The sequence below is a fragment of the Tursiops truncatus genome, chromosome 2 (genome assembly GCF_011762595.2).
Source record: "Tursiops truncatus isolate mTurTru1 chromosome 2, mTurTru1.mat.Y, whole genome shotgun sequence".
In the NCBI taxonomy this organism is placed as follows: Eukaryota; Metazoa; Chordata; class Mammalia; order Artiodactyla; family Delphinidae; genus Tursiops; species Tursiops truncatus.
The window spans coordinates 30,445,207-30,469,552 of record NC_047035.1 but is presented as its reverse complement, the minus strand read 5'-3'; the positions used below and the strand labels follow the sequence as shown (position 1 = coordinate 30,469,552).

The following is a 24,346-nucleotide window of genomic DNA, read 5'->3' as shown; positions in this document are numbered from 1 at the left end:
TTTTTTTTTTTTTTTTCCTGGTGACACAATACAATATAAGAATAAATCTTGAATTTATCCTTGATGTTGATAACATCGGTATTGCACATCAGTCCCATGGTTACCGTCCAGCACCAACAATCTTGTTCTATTTCCACCTGCAGCTTCCTGAATCCTTAACTAAGCATCAAATTTCAAAGCTCCCACATTAAAGAAGGCCGTCAATTCAAGTTACCCTTTCTCATTTTCTGTCTCCTACTTTTTCTCTTCTTCTCCAAGATTATTTGCAGAGTTAAATTTTCTTGAAAGTTCTTTTGTGGTGTACTCGATAAGAAGGCTCATAAAACACTCCAAATACAGCATGTGGTGTAAAGGTTGAAACAATAAAAATGACGACGTGAGTAACACTATCCCTGAGGATCGCGGTGGCCCGTTTTAATTTAGAGGGCGCCAGCTACACGTCAGCGAGGGATTCAAGAACTACCGGGCAATCCACTCCGGACCAGGAATCCCCAAGACAACCCTGACGCCACCAAAGTTTCCAGTCGCAGCCAGCTCTCGGAATTGACGGAAGGAGCCTCCGCCCCGCTGAGTCGCTCTGCCAGTTTTCTCGCCGGAGCTCAAGTGTCAGGAATTTCTAGGTTTTTTTCCCCCTTTCTCGGGCAAATCTCCATCTGCACCTTCCGCGACGCTGGGAACAGGTGAGCCGGGCAGCGGCGCCCTTAGGCTCTGCTCAGGTGCCTCGGCCCCGCCCGGGCCGCCGCCCCGCCCCGCCCCGCGCCTGTCGGGGTCCAGGTGCGAGAGCCCAGGTGCGCACGCCGCCGGCTGCAGCTTCGCTCGACACCCGACAGCGGGCGCCGCTGCGGCAGCTCCCGAGCGGCGGAGCTGAGCACCTTCGCGACTTGGGGCAGCTCCTGCGCTCGGCCTTGCTCGGCGGCGAGAGCTCCTCCCAGGCGCCGGATTCCCGAAGCTGCGGGAGCAGGCGGGCGGGCGCCGAGGGGGCGGACCGAGCTCTACGGACCCCGCCGGCCTGGGACGACAGAGGCGGGCGAGCGGGGAGCGCCCAGGAGCGCGGAGAGCGGGGCCATCCCCCAGCGCGCTGGAGACACCCGACCGACCTGCGCCCTTGACACCATGCGACCCACCGCGCCTCCGCGCCGGCCTCGGGCTTCGCGGTCCGCTCGCTGAGACCCCGCGCTCTCCACCGCGGAAACTCGGGAAGACCAGGCGAGACGTTGGAGAGCCGCGCGGAGACTCACCCAGGCGTCCCCTTCGCCCCCAAGAAGCTGCCGGCCCCTTGATCCCTGGACTCCTCTAGCTTTACCATGAACCTGGCGCAAGCTTGTCTTTAGGAGAAATTCAGAAACCGGAGGGGGAGTCAACGCAATTCTTTGGTTGCTAAGGTAATTGTAGTTGTTACAGAAATGAGCAAGAAACAAATGGGGGAAAAGATGTTTTAAAACGGTATGCCCTTCACCCTTCCAGTTCATGTGTGTTGATTTCATTTAATTTCCTGGGTGCAGATGCTTGTCCATTGCAGATACGTGACAGGTGTCGGGGTGTGTGTGTGTGTGTGTGTGTGTGCAGTTTGGGACTATAGAGGCACGAGCTTACATAAGTGGTTAGGCAAGCTGGCGTGTGGAGTTGTGTGGGACGGGTGCAGGTCTGCATATAAATCATGTTCCTGGGTTTCTGGGTGTGAGGCACTCACCGGCCGGCCGGGGCGAGCTGGCAGAGGGTGCGTGCTTTTAGGTACTTCCAATCTTCTGATTCCGTGATCACAGGTAGGGCAGTTTTACCTCAAAAGCAGATGTTCATTAACTTTTTCTCTGAATAAGCTCACCCATTTGTGGTTTGGAAGAAAAGCAAGCGACAGGCGAGGTGTGGAGGGCAGGGGTGGGTGGCGAGGTCTGTTGTTTGGGGACCGCGGCAGGAAAGGGACGGGTGGGTATTTGCTCCGTGAGGATGACAGCTGAAAGGGTCGTGTGAAGGACCGTGTTTACCGTCACTGTCAGGCTGCGTAAGAAGTGGCCCAGTGAGACAGGAAAGGAAAGTGACCCAGAAAATTTAATTTTGTTCAGAATGGAAGACGATGAATCTTCTACTTATTATTTTTTATTTTGATGGAGTAGGAACGTTGTTTCCTTCTCTCTTGTTGAGACGAGTGGCATTTCCACGCTACAAACTTAAGATATTTTGGGTATTGTTCTTGGCTTGGAATTGTTCCCTCAGTATTATTAGTGCTTAGCAGCTGGATCTGCAGATAGTTTCTGATCAATACCTTTTAGCAGTCCAAAAGTAAAACTGCAAAAATAAGCAGTAATAGGTAAACTGGGACCTACTTTCCTAGGGTCCCAAAAGGGTTGGACCCTTTTTCTTAGCAGAGGGGGCTCATGAGAGATGGAAGAATAAGAAATGGGCTTATAAGTGTCCGGATGGAGTTAGAGTCTGAGCCACAGGTTTGTGTGTGTTGTCAAAAAGTGTTAAACTGAAAGGAAACTGTCAGATTTGGCTCAATAGGTAAGGCTTTTATGGACCAGTTTTCCCAGGTGGATAGGTAATTATATGGAGTGGGCACTGGGGGGTTGGTGAGAAACTTTCTGTGAGTGGTATAGTCGTTATATTCTTTCTTCTTTTTTATTAATTTGTTATTTTTGTAATGGGTGGGACTGCCCTGTGAGAGAAAGCAAGTAGAGGACTGAGGGAAATTGGAGACTCTTCAGAGATTTACCTTTGTAAGGAAACGCTCACATGCTGAACAGCGAAAACCAGGATGGTAAATTTGTAAATTCTTCCTGCGTTCTCTGATATTACTAAGCTGAACTGTGGTGTAGATCTGGTGAGCTTATGTACTATAAATGTTGATGTATTACTATATATATTTTTTTACCCCAAATAATTTGTCCTTTTCTGAAAGTGTCTGGAAATTCTAGAAATGTCAGCTTCTGTGAGGTATTTTTCTGAAGTAGGTAGCCACTGGCGTTTTCTTTTCCATAGTAAGTAATTACATTTGTTCTTAACTTTACTTCCCTGTCTCCTTTAAGAAACTTTAATTAACACGCACGGAATTTATATTGCTGAGAGTTTCAGTAAAACAATGCTAGGTTTTCTTCCAGCACAAATTTATCTTATCAAGTGAAGCATTGCAACAATGCTTCTGTGGCAGAAAGATCTCTTTAAATGAGACAGTCCTTATTTATTTATTTATTTATGATTTGTGGAATGAGATGGCAAATATAGATATTTTTTTAAATGAGCAAACATTTCTTGAGAAAGAAAAAAATTTTAAAGGCTATTTAGGACAATGAAATTTGTCAGTAATTTTGGATGTCTTACTGTCCACAGGAACAGACTTTTATATAAAAATAGGATCATTTTCTTTCTTATTTCTCTGATATTCTCCCATGCATTTTATCCCCTGAACTCCTAAGACTTTGCCAGGAATTGCCAAACCTTCTGTATTGTGCCAGGGGTTCAACATCAGGGAGATATGAGTAAGGAGCTATGTGTCACATCAATGTTTTTCAAAAGAGCTGCTCTCAGAGATCTCAACACTGGGATTAATTTTTCCTTTAGCTTCACAGTTAGCTCGTCTTAATTCATAGTGCTTTGAACCTAGGAAAGCATTTAACCTCTTCATTTTCAGTGCCAGCTGGATGGAATATATTTACCAAATTTCATCTTCATTGTAACATATGGCATGATATAAATAATTACTACACACACACTATCCTGCTGTATGGAAAGAAATAGAATTACAAAATAAACCTTTATGTTGCGTGATTATGGATGTAACATTTCAAAAAAGTGGTTTTACTTTTTTCTTGATACCAAAGTAATAAATAACCATTGGGAAAAATTCAGGAAAATACAAAGGAAAAAATGGAAGATCGTTTGTAATTCTCCCATAGAAGGTGAACCACTGTTGACATTTCCGCATACTATATATTTTTCTAGACTATATTCTGATCACATTATTCCTTGTATTTTTACCCTTCTCCCTATCCCGCCCCCCCTGCCCCCCGCAATTTTCAAATTGTAAATGAAACTTGGATGTGTGTTAAAGGTTTGGGAAATTACTGCAAGTTTGCTGGATGGCTTTGATATATCAGGTTTTAATTTTTGTTAGTGGTCTTTATTTTCAAAGTGACCAGTTTCTCTGTTGTCTTTGAAAACCAGTGTTTGCACTTTGGATTGGCAAAACTTGGCTCCCCATAAGATTTAGGATTTAAAGCAACAGAAAAGAAACAGAAAGAACCTTGGCCATGCAGGGCTGGGGGTGGTGGTGGGAGACCTGAGTTCTGGTTTCAGTTTCTCCACCAACTCCTCATGTGGCTTTTGGGCTCTGGGCCTGTTTCCTCAAAGGACAAATGACACTTTTAGATTTAGCTCAATAAGCTAACCACATACTTTTAGATTTAGCTCAATAAGCTAACCACATACTTGTCGTTTTGACCTTTGATGAGGATGATCTTTGTTTGAAGCAGGTTTTTTCAAACACAGATGGCTGGGGGTTACCCCCAGAGTTTTGGACTCAGTTGGTCTGGAATGGGGCCTGAGCATTTATATTTCTAGCATGATGGTCCCGCTGATTCTGCTGGTCTGGGGACCACCCTGAGAACTAGATGGTAAGTTCCTTGGGGGCAGAAACACTGTTGCACTTTTCTTTGCATCCCTCTGCCCCATGCCTAGGAATGTAACTGCCAGTAAGTGCCCAGTAAACTTTGTTCAAACTGCTATCAGTTTTCTCCATGGGGAAAAAAACTTTCCGAAGTGGTCAGGATAAAAGAGATCATCGTCCACAATTTGGAACCATTAAATCTGTAATAAGAATAATAATCAGTCATGAAACCCAGTTCTTCCAACTGTAGAGACAGCAAAACTGCTCATAAGTAGGCAGATAAAGTGCACATTAAACCAAGTGAGTTACATCAAGTAACAACTCAGAGTAGGTGCTTGAGATGTTACAAACCAGGAAGCCTCTCCAATGCTTCACAGCTGCCTCCCTGAGACCTGTAAGAGGCAATTCTTTTTCTACCACATGCACATTCCAGTAAGGGGGAGGAAATTCACTATTAATTATCCCAACTACCAAGGCAGCCCACAAAGCAAGCAGTGGCCCAGACTCCGCCCCCATCCCCCCAAAAGGCAGAACAGTGCTCCTTAGAGCATCCTGACCAGTCTCCGAGGGAGGACTGCATCTTATGACCCAGGAAACAAGGGAAGAGGGCGCGGAGTGAGTGCATTTGCTAGCTAGGAGGTTCCAGCTGGCTGAAACGCCACACTCAGAACTTGTTGGTCTTCCTTGTGTGGCTACTTTGTGGCTAGAAAATGAATCCCTTCCTTCCACTTTGGTGTTAGAAACACAGGGTGCAGAGGACACCCATTTTTACAGATGGAAACTGAAAAATGTGTAAATATTTGAATATGAGCAGAGTAGATGCTCCCGTGAGTGAGGCTATTCAAATGAGTTGTGGTGGAGACAGCTGTCTGGGCTTTTCGAAATACTTTGGTAAAACCATCAAAGGAAAAAGCCACCTTCAAGTTTTGACATGGTAGAGCTCCCTTGTCCACTGCTGTCTGCCCTACCCTTAGAGGCTATTTTCTTGCACAGGGGAAAGCACACGTTCATCAGAGGCTCCTGAGATGAGAGTGTCCTGTATGAACGTGGATGGGTGGTGGCAGCCCTCAGAGGTCCCCAGGCGCCTGTATTGCGTTCAATCCAGGCCAGCCCCGAGCTCCCACAGAGCTACCATCCATAGCTCTTTAAGTAGCACAACAGGCATTTTAAACCCTGTTCATTGTGTTTCTGAACCTCAATGTCCTCGTCTGTAAAATAAAAATAAAAAGTATACCCCTTGAGTATGTGTGGCTGTGAGGAGAAGGGCAGAGGAGGCCCAGTAGCTGGAGAAGATGGGCCCTGTTACACCATACTTCCTGTTTTCTAAGAATTTTGATAATGAGTTACAACCCTGGTTGTTCCCTGAATGAAATCTGAAACTGGTCCCCACACATGGAAGGGGAGGAGAAGGAAGAAAGAGGGAGACCTCCAGGTTGGTAGGTGAAAGATGTAATAAGCAAGGAAACTTACATAAGAGGCTTGTCTTCCACAGGGCCTGGGGGGTAGATCTCTGTACCCACCATCCAGAACCTTAAAAATTTATGTTTTTCAGGCCTGTGTTTCTACTCTGAGGCTTTAACTGGGCTCAGTCAAGTCCTCAGTCCAGATGGTCTCAACAACACCTTTCTCTCTCTCTCTCTCTCAAGGCTGCATCCTTGCACATGCTCCCCAGGGGGATGGTGGGCAGAATGTACATTCCAAGCATGGGGGAGGAGTGAGGAGCCTCCTGAGTGCCGGGATTCAACTTGCAGGTCAACTGGAAGCCACATCCTCTCTGTGACCTCCTCCAGCCTGAGTCTGTTGGGAAATACTAAGTATTTCAGGGCAATCGTTTCCAACTTTCTTCTATTCCTGAGGACTTGCTCCATCAGCCTAGCAGCTGAGGAACTCCTAAGTTCCTTGGAGAATCTTACTCCATAGTTCTGACACTTGATGTAAGAAAGCAAGTGGCCCAAACACTGGAAGTGGAAAGGGTGGAGTGAGGATGATCTTCTTCTGTGGCAGCCAGAGATCTGTTTCCATGAGCCTAAAGGCCATTAGTCACCAGCAGGAAGAGAAGTGAAAAATAGGGGCTGCGGCTACATTGATATCTCTTGGGCCAGACCGTGACCCACACCCAGACAAGGCCCTGTGCTATTTTCCTCTCTTTTCTTGGTATCTCTTATAGTGCTTGGCACATGGTAGGGGTTTGGTAAATATTTGCTGAGTTACTGACTTGCAGAGTGACATCTATGGGTGGGTGAAAATGGAAGGAAGGATGGACAAATACTGGTGCAGATGTGCAGACTGGACCAGATGTGGGTGCATGGACTGGTCTGGGTACAGGCGCATGGGCAGTTACAGGTGAATATGCAAGGTGCAAATGGTTCTAACCCCCATTCTTATTGTTTGCTTGATTCTGCTTGGCTAGATCCACCTGAGATCCATGGTATAGTGAGGTCCTCGTCCTAGTTTGTAATTATACGTCCATGTTTGTCTCTCCCACTAGGCTGTGGTCTTTTTTTTTTTTAACCATAATTTTATCCTGCCCCCACCATGAGGCAACACTCATAGTAAATGCTTGAGAGAAGTTGGTTTCCTGAGCCAGAAGTTGCCCAGCCTACAGAGCTACGGATCTGTCATACAGCAGTGGACTGACCTTAGAATTAGCAGATGTAAAGCCTGTTGTAGATCAAAGAGTTTAACAAGAATTAGGTGGTATCACTCCCATTTTACAGATGAAGAAACTGAAGCTGAAGAAGAGGTTCAGCCACTTGCCCTAGGTCAGGTAGTTTTTGAGTTATTAAAACCAAGATTTAAATCCAGATCTTATCCGACCCTAAGATCCCAAGTCTCTCTGATATATCACAAGGTCAGGGATGAACAGAAACCCTTCCCTTGAGTTCATTTCAGTCGTTTTGGAGAGAAATAGAAATAAACAGAAAATGAACAAAGGATGTTCAGTGACAGTTTAGGAAAATAATGCACGGAATTTTATAAGTCAGATTGGGTAGCAAATAGATGATGAAGACAGTAAGTACAGTCCAGTTCAGAGAGAGAACACTGTATAATCAGACCTGGAAGAGAGGCTTTGGGAAATAGGCAGAAATTTCATAGGTGAAGAGAGGGGATAACAGCAATCTTTTCAGATAAGAGGTGTTAATAATAATAATAATTAAACCAATTATTGTTTGCTTTCAGAGTAAAAACTAATGTAAAATCTTCATCATCAGAGTCATCCCAGACCAGCGTAGCTAAAATAATTAACTCCTGCCTCAACAGTGCTCTGTATTGCCTTATCTGCTCCAGTTTTCTTTAGAGCTTTACCACCATGACATTGCACTATATGTTTTTATTTGTATTTTGTCTGTCTCTGTCCGCTAACATGTACACTCCCTGAGAGCAGGGACTCTGTTTTATTCCCTCTTGTAGCTTCAACATCTGTCAGTTTCTGATTCATAGTAATTGCTTGAGAGCTGTTTGTGAAATGAATGAAGGAAGGGAAAAGCCTTAGAAAATGGGCTGCACACTCAAACACAGAGCCAGTTAGGTAAAACAGATGAGTGAAACAAGTGAGGTTTCTTTTTTTTTAAACATCTTTATTGGAGTGAGGTTTCTTTCACAGTGGTAACTTAAGTTGTATTTTTTCATCAAAACCATGCTCTGTTTGTGTGTAAAACATGTAGAAAGTTTTTACTCTCAGAAAGAAATGTGTTTATCCCCAGTTTCTTGAAACATGGGGCCCTCTGCCCCATTTTTGAAAGAGACATGGGTACCAAATAACACTTTCTTTTTTTCTAAAAGCCAAACAGCCACCCATGTGTGACGATGAATGGCATCTGGTGCTGGACCTCAGGGTTGGGAAGCATTAGGGGCAGGTAAGGACTGTGTTAAAGCAAAGGGTATGTGCTGCTCAGAAAGCTGTTGTCATCCATTTTTAATCCATTTTAGTCATTAGCAACTAATTCTAATTAGAAAAATATTACAGGGATCTACAATGCCCAATCCAAACAAAACGCTTGTTTGAGCTGTCAGTGCTTTTTCTTCTTGTGACCTCTGGAGAAGAAAGACAACAACTTTAAAAACAGTATACTGTGTATATTTCCCTGGAGCCACTATGTAAGTGCTAGAGCATTTAGATTCCAAACCTAGCAGGAAGCTGCCGTTATATTATTTTGCTGACCATACATCCTAAAACAAAGACTGATTCAGCAGCTGGTCAGAATAGAAAGGATGCATTCACAAAAGATACATTTATTGATTATACTGGAGTTTTTTTTTAAGGGGAAGGCACTTTTAACTTTCAGAATGGCAGGTGGTTTAGGGACTTGGCTGCTGGTTCCTGCCTGTAGCCAGGGGTTTGTGACGTTAGACAGAGCAGCTTAATGCTATTGATCTGTGCTCTCCCCAGGTGCAGAATAGGGCTGAGAAACTGTGATTGCTTCGCAGGCATTCCTGTAAGAGAGAGTATTCCTGGAAATCTGAGGTTTAGTCACGCTTTTTTTTTTTAGCTGTACGCGGGCCTCTCACTGTTGTGGCCTCTCCCGTTGCGGAGCACAGGCTCCGGATGCACAGGCTCAACGACCATGGCTCACGGGCCCAGCCGCTCTGCGGCATGTGGGATCTTCCCGGACCGGGGCACGAACCCGTGTCCCCTGCATCGGCAGGCAGACTCTCAACCACTGCGCCACCAGGGAAGCCCTTAGTCACTCTTAGTTTGGGGGTGGGGGAGGATGGGGGAAGGGGAGGGGGTGTTCCTACCCCAGGCGACAGTTAGTCTAAGGTCTCTGCTCCTTGTTCGTGATGACAGTGGTCCCACTACGGAAGGGCCTTTTCTAGATGATGATTAATCAGATATGGCTTCTGTTTTCAAGAAGTTTAAAATTCTGTTGAGGGGAAAAAGATGGAGAAACAGAATGTGGTAAGACAGGCATGTATACATGGAATGGGGGAGGGATTACTTCCCACTGGGAGATTTCACTGAAGAGGTTGAATGGATGAATTGGATGTTGGAGGACCTGCAGAGTTGGGGATCTGCAGTGATGCGGCAGGGGACAGAGGTGGTCAAAGTGTGCTTGAGGCATTTCAGTGTAAGTGAAAGGATAGAAGTGACAAAGTGTGCAAAGGATTTTTAATACCTCTATACTGAGAGTCCCGTCCTCAAAGACCTTTCAGGCAGGGAAGTTCATTTTAAAGAACTTAGAATTTAAGGGGAAACAGGGATGGGGCAATCTAAATTTACGTTTACTGAAAGTAAAATGAGAAAACAAAGTAGATTGAGTGACATTTTCCTCACCTTATGTTGATAATAGAGGGTATGTCACAATGAATTTCTAGTTACTTCTTACTGTTATTCAGGAGATTGCTCCCTTGCAGTGAAATGCTTGTAACTGGTTTTGCTTTATTATAGTCAATGAACAATTCCCATGCGAATGGGCATTTTTCCCCACGATGTCAGGATCTCTGTCCAAATGTTCAATGCCTTTTAGACTTTCAGACTGAGAGGTTGACCACTGACTCCCAGATCTTCCTATGGCTTAAGGTTAAAGTGGATACATCTTGGGCTAAACTTTATTTAACTTGCTTGGCATGGCCGATTAGGAAGTTCTCCGATGTCTCACCCCAACGCATAGGGTATTTCACTTCATGCCAAAGCATATGCTGTTAATTCTAGGTTTTCGTTTCTTTGGCTTCCTTTAGCTTTCAAAAGCTTCTCTGCAAAAACCACTTCTTCAGCCTGCCATCTGCCATACTCCCCCACTTAAAAAAAATCCATTTCGAATCCCCAGTTTCTTATATTTTCTAATTGTCCTTAACAGGAATGACCAGTTGGCTATCAAAAGTGTGTTTGGAAGTAGGTTGTTTTAAGTTGAACTTTACTTATTGGTAATTCTTAGTTGCGGAATGTTTCCTGTGGTTGAGATTGGTCATGTTGTTGGTTATATGAAGATGAATAGTGATTGATAAGACTAGAAATGCAAATTGGGGCCAGTCTGTTGAAGGGATTAAATGCCACATATATATGATGAAGGTGATGATGTTAATGGTGATTCAGAGCTCTCTTGGATGTAGACAAAAAACAAAACGACTGCACTAAAACAAAATTCAAACCAACTCAAGCAAAAAAGGAATTTATCTGACTAATATATCTGGGAATTCAGGCATGGCTGGATCCAGGGACTTAAGTGATATCATCAGCACTTCTTACACCTCATCGTCTTGATATCCTTCTTCTGTGACACTAGAAAAAAAGAAGATGGTCATTAATCTCCCTCCCCTCATATCCTTTCAGCCTAATCCCTCACAGGGAATGGGCCTTCTTTCTTCCAGTATTCTTATCTCAGTCTCAAGGAAGGACCCTGATTGGTCCTGGTTAGAATCACATATCTATCTTGGTCCAATCAGTGTGCCCAGTGATTTGGCATATTCTGCTGAGGACAGTTTACAAGCCCATCTTTCTGTATCAGAAGAAGTAAATTTAACAGCAAATATATATACATATATATACACACATATATATGTGTGTGTATTTATATACACATATATATATGTATACATACACACACACACACACACACACACACATACACATACACTGGGCAAGAAGATACAGTAACTGCCTCAATCTTCTAACCTGGCTGGAAGACTTTGGATTTTATTTGCTGGGGAGTAGAAAGTTATTAAGAGCAAGTGCAGAGTATTTCAACTACTCTTTGGAAGTTCTGAGATATTTTGTGAGTTGGAAGACTTTCAATACCCAAAATAAAGCTTTTGGATAATGTGAAGCATTCCTTCAGTTGTGTGTTTCTAATCTTGTTTCACTTCTATACCAGCTCTCTCGTTCAGTGATTATTGCTCCTGGTCTACGCCTACACACAAACATTGGGGTAAGTGTGTATGTATATAGTGGTGACAGATACAACCTCTGGCTCCTCCACCATCCCTGCAACTGTATCTCTGCAATTACATCACTTTTTCTTTTTTTACATCTTTATTGGAGTATAATTGCTTTACAATGGTGTGTTAGTTTCTGCTTTATAAAAAAGTGAATCAGTTATACATATACATATGTTCCCATATCTCTTGCGTCTCCCTCCCTCCCACCCTCCCTATCCCACCCCTCCAGGCGGTCACAAAGCACGGAGCTGATCTCCCTGCGCGGGCCTCTCACTGTTGTGGCCTCTCCCATTGTGGAGCACAGGCTCCAGACGTGCAGGCTCGGAGGCCATGGCTCACGGACCCAGCCGCTCCGCGGCATGTGGGATCTCCCCGGACCGGGGTACAAACCCGTGTCCCCTGCATCAGCAGGTGGACCCTCAACCACTGCGCCACCAGGGAAGCCCTACATCACTTTTTCATGGCTGTACCTGAGATGGCTCAAGTGCCACCATGAGAATCAGAGATACTCTGTCCTATATCCTTTTCCCAGAATATTGGTACTCTTTCCAGAAAAGTACACAACTCATTGCTCACTGAATTTTCAAAGAGTAAATACATCTATATTGTCACTCCTAGGTTAAGTAAGAGAATATTTATTACCATTCCCCCAGAAACTACTGCATGCACCCTCCCAGTGGGACTACATACCCCCCTTTCCCCAGTGGTGACCACTAACCAGATTTCTAACACCATAGCACTCTCATTTTTGAAATATGTGAAATATATATGGAATTACACTTAATGTATATACTCTCTTTTTTGTGGCTTCTTATGCACAGTACTGTTTGAGAGATTTATTCATGATGTGGTATGTAGCCATAGTTTATTTTTACTGCTGTATAGCAGCCTACTCTGTAACATTTCACAAACGGTTTATTCATCTACTGTTGATGGGCATTTGGGACATTGCCAGTTTAGGGCTACTGTGAATAATACGGCTGTAATTTTTTCTAGTGTGTTTTTTGGTGCACGTATGAATGTGTTTCTGTTTAGTATGCACCTACGACTGGATTGCTGGGACATGGGGACATAATGTTCAACTTTAGGAGGGCCTTACAAAGAGATTTCCTAAGTGGTTGTACCAGTTTATACTCCTATCATCAGTTTATGAGTGTTTCAGTTTCTCCACATACTTGTCAACACTTGGGATTGTCAAATGTTTGAATTTTAGCCATTATGGTGGGTGGGTGGTGGTGCCTCATTGTGGTTTCAGTTTGCTCTGGTGACTAATGATTATTGTGCCTTGCTAGTAATTTTTTGTTGCTTTTACTTAATCTTTTGTGTTCCCTCTTCAAGTTTATTGCCTATTTTTCTGTTGGATTATCTATCTTATTGATTTGGAGGGTTTTTTTAAAAACAAATTCTGAATACAAATATTTTTACCGGTTATTTGTATTTGAAGTGTCTTTTCCTATTTTGTGGCTTTCCACTTGACTCTCTTTTGATGAATAGGAGATCTTACTTTTAATAATCCAATTTATCAGTTTCTTCCTTTATGGTTATTGTTTTCTGTGCCTGCTTAAGAAAGTTTTGCCTACCCTAAGGGTCATGAAGCTATTTTCCCACTTTAATTTATAGAAGCCCTGTTGTTTTGCCTTTTATCTTTAGGCAAAAAATCTATGGCATAAGAAAAAGATCTACTTTGCTTTCCGTAAGTATATCCAGTTAACCCAGCACTACATATTGAAAAGTCTCTTCTTTTCCACTGCTCTGAAGTGCCATCTTTGTTATAAATCAGGTGATCATTTATACATGGATCGTGGATCTCTCTCTGCTTTCTAGCCCCTTCCATTGTTCTATTTGTCTATTCTTATATCACACTCTTAACTAATATGGCTTAATAATAAATCTTGATATCCATTAGTATGTCTCCTCCAGCTTTGTTGTTATTTTAAGAATAGTTTGGTTATTCTTAGCCATTTGCATTATTTTAAATTATTTAAATTTTAAAATCATCTTTTGATGGGATTTTTTTTTTTTTTTTTTTTTGTTTTTTGCGGTACGTGGGCCTCTCACTGATGTGGCCTCTCCCGTTGCGGAGCACAGGCTCTGGACGTGCAGGCTCAGTGGCCATGGCTCACGGGCCCAGCCGCTCTGCGGCATGTGGGATCTTCCCGGACCGGGGCACGAACCCATGTCCCGTGCACGGGCAGGCGGACTCTCAACCACTGCGCCACCACGGAAGCCCTTTTGATGGGATTTTGATTGCATTAAATCCCTAACCCAAATTGGGAGAAAATTAATGTCTTTAGAATGTTGACTGTTTCAATGTATTAATATGGTAATCCCTTCATTTATTTAGAGCTTTCATTTCTGTTAGTATTTTGTATCTCTCTATGTTGTAAATGTATCACATGTTTTTCTTTAGATGTATTCCCAGTTTTTGAAGGTATTTGATGCTATTATAAATGGTATCTTTTAAAAATATCATTTTCTGATTGCTTGTTGTGGGTATATGGAAATGCAGTTGGTTTATATATATTGACCTTGTATCCAGTGACTTTGCTAAATTCACCTGTTAATCCTAACAGGTCTGATAGGTAGATTATTATGGCTTTTCCATGTACACAATCCAATTACCTGCAAAAAAAAGTTTTTGCTTTTTCCTTTGCAGTCATTGTGCCTTTTATTTCTTTTTCTTGCCTGTTGCATTGGCTGAGACCTCTAATATAATGGTGAATAGAAGTGGTCATAGTGGGCATCATTGTCTCATTCCTAATGTCAGTGGGAAAGCTTCCAGAGTCACTGTATGTGTTTTTAAAATACCCCTTATCAAATTAAGCAAGTTCCCTTACATTCAAAATTTGCTCAGAGTATTTTCATGAGTGGATGTTGGATTTGAGAAGATACCTTAAAGCAATGTTTCATGGAATGTCTGTTCTCCTCTGCACTTCCCTTTTCTTCATGTGTCCTCATTGCCTTGGGAGCACTTCTTTTAAAATTTTATCCAACTTTTCTAGTTGTTCTCAGGGGTTGGATATGGTACATTCTAAGTTGAACTATTTTTGTCTTCTATCTACATAATATGAGTAAAATCATACCCTCAGGAACCTATTCAGCTGTTATTTCTTTACCTATATTGCTCCTGCCTGGTGAGCTTTATGAATAGATCTTTCTTTTGTCAAGTGTTGCTATCTCCAGAAGGGGAAAAACCTACTACTGCAACTTCACACGTATGCACTGTAGAGTCATAAAAGAGCTGGACCCCGTATTTAAGTGCCCAGTTTTAAAGATACTGATTTTTACCTGTTCTTACAATTAAAAGAAGAAGAAAGAAAAAAACAAAATCCCAAGGAATAAAACTGACATTCTTAAAAAAAAAGCCAATCCAAGTACTTTTCATCTTGGTCCCCTGGGAACATGCCGTCCTCTTCATCTCTTAGTCATCCCATATTCTTGTGCATAGAAACTGGCAAAGCTTCCCTATCACTCCTATTTCTCCTGTAGCAGTCATGCCACCTTTCATGTGAAATAAGAGAATAATAAAATGTTAATTCTGCAGTCCCCAGAGTCAGTTATATTAGTCACTATTAGTCAGTAGTATTAGACACCGTGATCTTAGAATCCATACTTATATAAGTCCTCTAATGTGAGAGGACAGGCACTTGGGATACGAAGACCTGCATTTTCATGCTGCTTTGTTACTGACCAGGAAGATGACATGCTAGTGTAACTCTATCTCCCAAGCCTTGGTTTCAGCCTCTGAAAAATTAAGTGATTGGGCGTGTTCAGGGAACAGAAAAAATTTTGTGTAAAGGATCAAAGAGGAAGTGCTTTGAGCTTTGTGGGCCGCATGGTCTCTGCTGCAGCTACTCAGCTCTGCCCTTGTAGTACAAAAGCAGCCAAGGCAATAAGGAAACAGATGGGCGTTTATAGAACTTTGTTTATGGGCCGAGAACTTCGATTTCTATACAGTTTTCATGTGTCATAAAATATTCTTCTTCTTTTAACGTTTTTTTTTTTTTTTTTTACGGTACGCGGGCCTCTCACTGTTGTGGCTTCTCCCGTTGCGGAGCACAGGCTCCGGACGCGCAGGCTCAGCGGCCATGGCTCACGGGCCCAGCCGCTCCGCGGCATGTGGGATTTTCCCAGACCGGGGCACGAAGCCGTGTCCCCTGCATCGGCAGGCGGACTCTCAAACACTGCGCCACCAGGGAAACCCGGGAAACCCTCTTTTAACTTTTTTCAACCATCTGAAAAGGTAAAAATCATTCTTAGCTAACAGACCACACAAAAACAGGCACGGGTCGGGGTGGAGAGGGGGAATGGGGAGTTAGTGTTTAATGGGGACAGAGGTTCACTTTAGGAAGGTGAAAAACTCGGGAGATGGATGGTGGTGAGAGTTGCACAACAATGTGGATGTACTTAGTGCCACTGAACTGTACAGTTAAATATGGTTAAAGTAGTATGTTTTATATTATGTGACTTTTACCGCAATAAAAAAACATTGAAAAGCAAAACAGGCAGCAGGCTAGGTTTGTCCCAAGGGCCCTACTTTGCCAACCCTTGAACTAGCTGATTGTCAAGGGTTATTTTAGAGCTCTGTGTTAGGCATTGATGTGCTAATCTTTTTAAAAATATTTTTTTTCTGTCCCACGAACACTGTTCAGAAGAATCTTATTCCTTTCTCTTAGATCAATTTAGAATAAGAAAATAAAAGGTTTTATTTCCCTTTATTTCTTCCCTGACATTTGCTGTTTCATTTGGTACATCTAAGTTTCTGACCTATATGATTTTCCTCTGCCTGAAGAACTCCTAGCATTTCTTGCAGGCAAGTCAGTTAGTGATGAACTCACTCAGTATTGATCTGAGAAAATTTAGTTTTCCTTCACTTTCGAAGGATCATTTCACTAGATGTAGAATTCCAGGTTGGTGTTTTTTTTCTTTCAACATTTTAAGTATTTAGAAACTAACACACCATTGTAAAGCAATTATACTCCAATAGAGATGTTTAAAAAAACCCAACATTTTAAGTATTTGACTGTACTCTCATTTGTATGATTTCTGGTGAGAAGCCCCCTGTAGTTCTTATCCTTGTTTTTACATAGTTAAGGTTTTTCTTCTGGTTTCTTTCAAGATTTTCTCTTTGATTTTCTGCACTTTGAATACAGTATGTCTAGGTGTAGTGATCTGTTTTGTTCTGTTTTAATGTATACTGATTGGTGGTCTCTGATCTTTCTGGATCTGTGTTTTGGTGTATGTCATTAACTTTGGAAAATTCTCAGTCATTATTCCTACAAATATTTCTTCTTCTCCTTTCCCTTTCTTTTCCTTCTGGTACTCCAATTACACTTAATGCCTTTTGATATGTACCATAGTCTTTGGATGTTCTGTTCCATTAAAAATTTTTTTCTCCCTTTTTTTCAGTTTGGGAAGTTTCTATTGACCTCAAGCTCACTGAATTTTTCCGTGGCCATTTGGAGTCCACCAATGAGTCCACTGAGGCATTCTTCATTTGTTACAGTGTTTTTGACTTTTAGCATTTCCTTTTTAAGGATTTTTTTTTTAAAAAAGAGTTTCTATCTCTGCTTTCATTGCCATCTATTTTTTCCATTAGAACCTTCAACATATTTAATCACAGTTATTTTAAATTTCCTATCTGATAATTTCAAAATCCGTGTCGTATCTTGTTTTCATGACTGCTTGTCTCTTCAGATTGTGTTTTTTCCTTGCCTGTTAGCATGGCTCATGAGTTTTTGCTGAAAGCCAAACACAGTGTATCTGGTAATAGGAACTGAAGTAACCAGGCCTTTCACGTGAGGTTTTATTTAATTTGGTCAGGAGTTGGGCTGTGCTCAATGTTTGTTGTAGTTGTAAGTGCGAGAAGCTTCAGATTCCCCTGGTGTTCTTGTTTATGCCTTCTCTCTTAAATTAAGGCTTCCCTATGTGCTCTTCAGAGACAGTGTCTTGGAGGTCTTTGAGCTGTAATCCACTGTTATTATACCAGAGCCTGTCGGTGTGGTGGGAGGGTGTAGAGGAGGAACAATGTTCTATCACCTTCCAATTAAGGGCAAAAGTGGAGCGACTTCCCTTCTGTAAATGCAGCAGCACTTCCCCTACTGCAGTGGAAGGAAGACCAAGAACATGGTGGTTTAGGTGAGGGTGTCTCAAGATGAGAGACTTGCCTTCTGCTGCCTTCCATTTCTTCCACAGATTTTGAAGCGAGCCCATCAACTGAGACCGTGTGTGAAGCTCAAACAAGAAGTTATGAGAGAGCCAACTCGGAAGGGGAGAGAGCAAGCTTGACAGGAAAACCTTTTAGGTTTGGTGGGCAGTGTTGACGAACTAACTAATTTACTTATTTATTTATGGCTAACTCACTTAAAGTTTGTACTCATGAATTTAAAATGCAGCTTGTCAGCCTGGTGTGAGTGATTTCCTCCCCACCCCAAAGCATTCACCTGCTCGGATGTGAGCTTGGATATCGTATGGCAGAGAGTCGGGTTCCCCCGGCGTTGGAGATTTGTCAGGAAATATGACACAGAAAGGGGGAGGTGAGGAAGTTGAGGATATTTGCGAAGGACTGATGAGGAGTGATTATAACGATGGAGCCAGGGAGAGAGGAAAGTGAAGGCAGAGTGAGGCGCAGTAATGAATAGTACCAAAGGTGTGGTTGAAATGGATTGAATATTTGTAGAGAATGTTCAGTAAGTGATCTGGAAAGAGGGGCAGTGGACAGAGTGTACCTTCTCAGCTTGTGTTGGGATTTGAGGTGGTACAGTCCCCAGCGATGGCAAGGTTCAGCATGTGGCTATGCAAGGTGGTAGCTGAGGAGGAGGGATGGAGGAAAAGGGTTCAGATGAGGAAAGAAAAGGGTGGAGAAACCAGCTTTGGCTCTAATGTTAAAGTCACTGAGGTTGACCAAGGGATGGAGAAAACCTCTGAGACCTCGAAGCTGGAATCTTTAGGAAATGAAAAGGCTTAACAGGAGAGAGGTAGGAAATAGCAGTGAGAATGGGTAGACAGTGGCATGGCCAGATGGTCTGAATCTCATGAGGGCAGGGGTTTGTGTAGGAAGACGGGAGGGAAATCATTTGAAGCAGCAGTGGAGAACCAGGCGGATGCTTGCTTTACTTCTTGGTCTTGAGATAGGTGGGGTGAAGACAGGTAGGTTTCAGGGAGGGGATGTCTTTGGGGCAAGCCAGGTTTCCAAGAAGGTCACAGAAGGTCGGAGTTCAGAGAGGAGGTGGAAGGATGTAGTGGGCATGCTGTTTACAGAAGAAGAATTCAGAAGGCAGAAGGAGTCAGTGAGGAGCTGGCGGGCTCTGCGTGTCCAGAGCTGTGTGGAGTTCAAAGCCCCTGGTAAGAGAGGATTCCTAGTGGACCTGAACTTCAAGCGGCGACTGCACTAATAGAACAGTGAGGCACATCACACAGCCAGCACATCCTGGTATGTGAAGAACTTTCCACGTCTCCCTCCCAGCTGAATTATTTTTAGGACTTTTGTTTAATAGAAGGATTGCAAAAATAATTTTCTTTACAAGTAGCTTTGGTAGATTAGTTTGTTTAGGCTGTCAGGCAGCCAAGCAACTTAGGGAAGATTGTATTTATTCATATGTCTTCAGGTAGGATTGGTATGGGGATGTCAGCTTCACCGATACACTAGCAAGAAGAAGGAAAGACCCATTAATTAGTTGAGAACCTACTATGTACCAGTTGTACTATGTACCAGAAGTACCTGCTACTGAGTATGCTATAATTAGTCTCTAGGTGCAAAATACTGTATATTTAAGTATATACTGAAATTTGTATATTTACAAAATTTTGTTTTAACTACTGTGTATCAGTGATTCCACTGGAGACCAAGCTGCCCTACTGGAAACTCTGTGGGTATTGCCGTCAGTCCTGGATTTGAATTCTAGATTCTTGGCTGACAAGCTGTTCTATTGATACTTTGGGCAAGTGACCTATGTTCTGAAGCTTCAGTTTTCTCATCTGTAGCGTGGGAGTGATAACCTCCACCCGTTAGAGTTTCTGTCATCGTCTGGGTGATTCTAATGAGTAGGCAAGGCGGAGAACCACTGGTACAGGTGATGAGTCTTTGTTCCATTTTATGGATGAGGAAACCAAGGCTCGGAGAGGCTAAATAAGCTTAGCAATGTGCTGTTCATGGTCACACAGCTCTTAAGTGGCATGGCCGGGACTGACAGCCGGTTCTCAGGACCTCAGGACCCAGGCTTTATCCATCACAGTGACTTTCTGGCCAAATTCAAGGGAAGCTAAAGGAGCCTCCCCTTCAGTGTGGCTGCCCAGACTGTCGGCAGCATGGGGTGGGATGAAGGGATCAGGCGAAGAGAAGGCAGGCTCCATGGAATCTAGGTCACTAGTTCCCAAACCTGACCGTTCTTCCAAATCGCCTGGGGAACGTTTCATTTAGAAATCTCCACGGACCATCCTGGGCCTACTGGATCAGGATTTCTGGAGCGTGGGAACCAAGAACATGTATCTTTATAATCTGACCCCCTCTCCAGTGATTCTGAGTCTCCTAGTCTGGTTCAGGTCCTTGGACCAGCTTTTGGGAACCCCTGAGTTCTAACTGAAGTCCAAAAATGATCAAGAGATTACAGTCTAGTAAAATACTGGGTGCCTGGCATTGCCAGCAGCATTGCCCCTAGGGGCTGAGCTCCAGTGCCTTGTTTTCAGATCTTTGGTGCATTACTTGAAACACACTTGAGCTGTCATGGAGCATCTGAACTTTGAGTATATAGGAGACGTCAAGTTGGCAGACTCTGCAGTAATAGAAAGAGTTATTTGTTCTTTAGAGCTATTGCTCTTCTTTCCTCCCTCTTGAGGTTCCTGCCCACTCAGTCAGATTAGAGCTGTATAAACAAGCTTGTACTACTGAGCTAGCACACAATCTGTAAATTTTCTTTTTTTTCTGAAGTACTTAACATTGCTGATGTCAGAAAAAAAATCCACTGGGTTTTAATGGGCTGAGGCAAACTATGTGAATTGGATATAACACGGAGGGGAGGAAATAGCACCAACAGAAATTCTTATGTGGCAGCATAAATATTCAGACTATATTACAAGCAGGGTTTGGTTGCCTCTCCTGAAAGGTATTTCCCTGAATCGGGTTTCAAGGGCTGGACGCTAGAAGTGGCGAGCATGATGTGTAGGGCTTCTTGCTGTGTGTGATGCTGGTTTTAGTGGCGTTGTAGTGTAACTGTAGTGGTCTGCTGCTTAGTTGTGTATCAGGGTCACCCGAGAAGCTTGTGAAACTGCTAATGGCTCCATCTCAGATGCACGGAGTCAGAATACCTGAGGAGGAGGAAGTCTTTCTCCAGTGATTCTGATGTCAGTGGCCTGGAAATTTCACTTGGCCAAACACTGGCCAAAAATAAGACTGCTGGTCAGTTGCAACAATTCATTCAGTGCCAAGGAAATTCGTGTGACTTGTTTTATTCCCTCTTCAAAAGCAACCTTGCAAAGTAGAGGGTTCTCTGCTTCCAGGTGAAGAGCTGGAAGCTTAGGGTGGAGGAATCAATTACCAAAGGCCACACAGCAGCCTTGGTGCGGCCAGAGCTGAGATGTGATTCCTGGTCTGACTTCAAAGCCCCTCCCTTTTCCACATCATCGAGGTCCTTCCCACCTGCCCTGCTCAGCATCATTATCTGCTGGACCCTAGGCTTTGCTTGCTGAGGGGCTGGCATTACAAATGAAAACAGCTGGCATTTGTTGTAACCGAAGCTACAAATGCAATGTAAGTTTGGAGTGAACTGCAGTCCTGACTTTCAAAAGATTTACTAATCAGAGTCATAGATGCTCAATTGTTCTGTTATTCACAGGGTCCCTCCTCACTATACTTTCCACCCTCCCACATATTCCTTCTGATCTAACTTGCTCATGGATTCCAAAAGTGGATTCCTGAGTTCAGGGCTGGTCCATGTCAATAAACCCTGGGGGAAATCTTCTTGTGTGATTCCATCCCTAGGTCTTTGTGGATAAAGAGCCTTCTTTGCTGAGCAGTTTTAATGGCTCGTTAACCAGATGAGTGTTCTAGACGGAGTACACTGTATCTTAGTGAAATCTTATCAGTTCTGTCATTCATTAAAAATATTAAGAATCTGCCTGCCAGTGCAGGAGACACTGGTTCAAGCCCTGGTCCGGAAAGATCCCACATGCTGTGGTGCAGCTAAGCCCGCGAGCCACAGCTACTGAGCCCGTGCGCCACAACTATTGAAGCCTATGCGCCTACAGCCCATGCTGTGCAATAAGAGAAGCTACCGCAATGAGAAACTTGCACACCACAGCGAAGAGTAGCCCCCGCTCGCCGCAACTAGAGAAAGCCTGCGCGCAGCAACAAAGACCCAACGCAGCCAAAAATAAATTAATTAATTAAAAAAAAAGTTTGAGTACCTTCTAGGTGCCAGGAATAGAGGGGTAAACCCAACTGACAAAGACTCTGCCCAGGCAGAACTGGCTCTCTAGCAGCAGAGGTCCCTGATAAACAAGTGAGCAAAGTCATATGAATTCAGCTAGGTGCAAATCCCTGTTATTTCACTCTCCTCATTTGACTGTCTTCCACTTAATCTCCTTGAGATCAGATCATCGTCATGTGTTTTTCCTCCCGGGTGTCTACCACTTCTGCGGCTTCAGATGTTCATTTGGGACGCAGGCTGCAAGGGCCTCTTCTGCCTCCCCCTCCTGTTCATCCTTCTGCTTTGATGGTAGTTGCCGCCTCTTCCTGCTCTGTGCTGTCATAACTGAGCACCCACATATTACAGAGTCCTGCATTTTTGGACATGTGTCACCCCTCCTGGACTCTGAACATTTTAAGGAGAGACGATCTGTGTCTGATTTATCTTTATGTCTCCAGCACAAAGCATGGGATTCTCAGTGTTTGCTCCAAGATTAAACGTTGAGTCCCGCGGCACCTAGTGGTGGGTGGTAGTATTACAGGAATTGCTCCATGGGGAGGGATGCCGAGTCTGGGAGGGGATGCTCTAGCTTAGCAGTTTGGTGATTCTTTGAGAAGTTTGGCATGAACATCGTCATGATTAGAGGAGAAGAGTTAGCATATAAGCAGTGATGATGGAAGAGAGGTGGCATGGAACATTCTGGTGAGTCTCTGAAGAAAAGTTAGAAATTTGAAATTCTGAGGTTCTAGGACAGAGCTGGAATACTAAGGATGTATAGCTAACGTCCCCTGGGGCTGTGGCTTGACCTGGTTCCAACAGCTAGTTAGTTGCAGATCAGGTGGGGGATCCAGGCTTCTCAGTTCAGAGGGTTTTCAACTATGCTGGGACTGCGGTTTGTGACAGATAAGGAAACAAAGGCACAGAGACGTGAAGTAACTTGCCCCAGACCACACAGCTAGTGAGTGGAGCCTGGATTGAGACATAAGAGACATAGATCTGTCTGATGAGAGAGGCCAGCTTGTCGCCACTAGCTGTCATGTCTCGGAGATCGTGAAATGCGTGGTTGTAACACATTTGCAGTTTTCCTCTTCTGTTAGTTGAAAGCGACTAGAGAAAAAGATTATTACTAACGTGTTTTCTTTCTATTGAAATGTAGTTGTGTGTATTCAGAAAAAATTCACAAATACTAAAAGTCCCTATATTATTTACTGTATGTATATACATGTATATCTAAGTAACCTAAAGAAGGTTTTGTTTTTCTCTACCACTAAATTAAAAATACTCCTTCATTTTTATTGTACTTCATTTAAAAATAAATATTTATACTATGTTGTAGTGAACGAAAATCTAGTTCTTTAATTTTAGGAACCCAACTCTATAGTCAATGATTTAATTAGAACATACTTACCTGTGTAGGTTTCACATCTAGTACTCTCTAACATCTGTTGACATGTAGACTAGAAAGTGGTTGCATAACTATTTTAGAAATGCTTCTTTCTAGACACAGAAAAGTTAAATGACTTGTCTGAATTTCAAAATGAGTTGATAGAGGAACCAAAAATAGAAGCTTTTCTACTACATATTAGACTCACTAAAGTTCCAAACATAGAGGCTATGTACATTCACTGAGCAGTCTAAAGTCCAGAGCCTGGGACACCAGCCTGTTTCAACACACAGGAATGTTGCTCTTGGGGGTGGAGGGGTGGCCAGGGAAAGGCGAAAGGAGGGCTGACACGATTGTTTCACGATTGTTTCATTTCCAAACTTGCTATCATTGCACAGTTTTCTGGGTGGAAGATAATATGCTCATTAAAGTGAAAGTGTTCGTTTTAAAATAAAGCAATAGAAACACAAGATGACTCTGTTACACAGATAAATGAGATACATAAATGGACTCAGTTTTTTTTTTCACGCTGTGTCATATTCTGTGTTCAGGCAAAAGAGTAGGTAAATAAGTAGTTGTTTAAAAATGAAACAGTGTGTTGTTCATTTAACTTGAAAAGCTACTGACTAGAATAATAATGAGTGTTTTCATGTAGTACAATATTCATAGAAATACTGATATTACAGTGGGTAGAGATAATAGAATGACGCTCTTTATTTCTACTTGTAATCTAACTTTTAAAATGCACCCTGATTCATAAATGATGAAGAAAACAAGCAACATTATTCAAATGGGATACTTGGGGCAATTAAATTCTTAGCTTAAATTATAAATTCCTGTTTCTTCCCCATCTTCCGCTGAAATCTGTTTTTACAGGATGACCTTTGGTACCAACTTATTTTATAATAAAATGTTTCCTGAGTTTTTATTTTAAATTGAAATGGCCTTTTCTGTCAAGTATGGTATTTATAGAGGTTTCTTTGATGAAAAGCCTCTGAATTTTGTGCAAATAACCCAGGCAGGCTCTTAGATTAGTGATAACATTTGTATAGGACTTTAATGGCTTTATATAATACTTTACAC

The 24,346-nt window shown here is 42.9% G+C and overlaps 1 protein-coding gene across 5 annotated transcripts in view; it reads left to right on the top strand.

Moving 5' to 3' along the window:
- The first annotated feature begins 473 nt into the window (after positions 1-473).
- RGS6 (regulator of G protein signaling 6) overlaps positions 474-24,346 on the top strand; it is a 585,560-nt gene continuing 561,687 nt past the window's right edge. The window contains exon 1 of one of the 5 annotated variants that reach the window (XM_073800294.1): positions 474-1,382. The gene's annotated coding sequence lies outside the window, so the exon portion shown is untranslated. The remainder of the gene's footprint in view (positions 1,383-24,346) is intronic. The other 4 variants (XM_073800293.1, XM_073800295.1, XM_073800297.1 and 1 more) reach the window with 4 other exon arrangements.